The sequence below is a fragment of the Marmota marmota genome, unplaced genomic scaffold (assembly GCF_001458135.2).
Source record: "Marmota marmota marmota unplaced genomic scaffold, marMar, whole genome shotgun sequence".
Lineage (NCBI taxonomy): Eukaryota > Metazoa > Chordata > Mammalia > Rodentia > Sciuridae > Marmota > Marmota marmota.
This window is the reverse complement of record NW_025999905.1, coordinates 4,477,320-4,478,887: the sequence shown is the minus strand read 5'-3', so window position 1 is coordinate 4,478,887 and position 1,568 is coordinate 4,477,320. Positions and strand designations below refer to the sequence as shown.

General features: G+C 35.4%; 1 non-coding gene across 1 annotated transcript; it reads right to left on the bottom strand.

Annotated features, from left to right (window-relative positions):
- Positions 1-274: 274 nt before the first annotated feature.
- Positions 275-381, bottom strand: LOC125615536. Its single transcript, XR_007346146.1, has one exon. It is a non-coding gene; the product is annotated as a U6 spliceosomal RNA (small nuclear RNA).
- Positions 382-1,568: the final 1,187 nt, after the last annotated feature.

Genomic DNA, 1,568 nt, shown 5'->3' with positions numbered 1-1,568 from the left:
AAATGGTAGCTAGACCTAAAAGCACTTTACATTGCATTGACTTTTTTTTAGCACAGTATATTTATTTTTTGTATTTGACAACAAAATAAGTGAACAGCCCTTATTTGATTGTTTAGAAACAAATGGAAACTGTATTCTTTCTTCTTGAACATTCTTGACAGAGTGTGAAACAGTCTTGTAGAGAATAAATTATTTTTTTTCTAGCATTTCCAAAATGTAGAGATAAATAGAATTTAGACTGCTCTGTAATCACTAAAATACTTTTAATATTTTTTCAAATATGGAATGCTTTACAAATTTGCATATCATCCTTGCACAGGAGCCATGCTAATCATCTCTGTATCATTTCAGTTTTAGTGTATGTATTGCTGAAGTGAGCACTTGAATATATTTTGAACTATACTGTTTCCATTAAAATCTGAAACTACACAACTGGAATAATATGGAGTAGAATGCTTAAAAACATATGCAGCAGAATGTTAAGCACACAGTTAAGAGCTCTTGATGACAGACACACACACCTCTTTCTCCAAATCAGGCACTTCAAGGTACTCTCCCTTTTAAAGTCCTTCACACAAAAAGAGATGTTACCACATACTGCCGTATGTCCAAATATCTAGCCATTTCCCACTTTGACTGACATATTAAATAAATAAGAAACTAACATGACATTAAAAACAAGAGCTTCTCTAGCTGCCTCCAGGAGTCCAGACAGACCAGCCTTTCTGAGAATCCAGAATCATCCTAATGCAATTTACAAACAATCCTTCCTGAGAAAAGATGAATTGAAGTTCGTTCGTGTTGAGTAGTCTGAGAGAAAAGGCAGCAGAATAACACACCATCATGCTTATAATACCTTCATTTTTTCTTTTTCATTCTTCTCTGGCATTGTGGCAAACTGGTGAGTGTGTTTGTTAAATATTTTGCAGATTTTAAATGCACCATAAGTGCTCTCAGCAAATCCACCATGATATTCTAAGCTGAAGTAGGGGTCTTGTCCTTAGTTGTACCTTATACTGCAGATATTTTTCTCTAGGTAGCCCATTCCTTCAAAGTCCCTGAAAAATAGGACAGACTTCATGAGGAGTATATTTAAAAATAGTATCAGAGATCTGCAAAGATATAAAAGTTTTGTCAAAAGAATAAATTGGAAAAGTTTTTTAGAAAGATCATTGATAAGGAAAATATAGTATGGAAAGTACTAATAACAAGAAAAGGGCTAAGCCTCAGAGGTTCTTAAACTATTTTGAGCAGTCAGGGAAAATCTGTGGACCACCCTTCTCAGCAAATACTTTTAGATACAGGCTTTTCCCCATTATGTTCAAAGAACCTCTCTCCCCCAGGTTTAGAGCACTCCTGGCTCTGGTAAAAAGAGTGGATTAAGTTTATCTTGAGTACTCTGTATGCCTTCTTTTTTCCATACACACCACCCATCACCTCTCCTTTCCAAGGTTCTAGGGTTCATCAAGCCCTCTGTTTTGATGTCCTGTCCAAGTTTATTATCTCTGAACAACATCCAATCTTATAGCCTTTTCCATCTTTTCTCACCAATCCCCATATCCCCAATT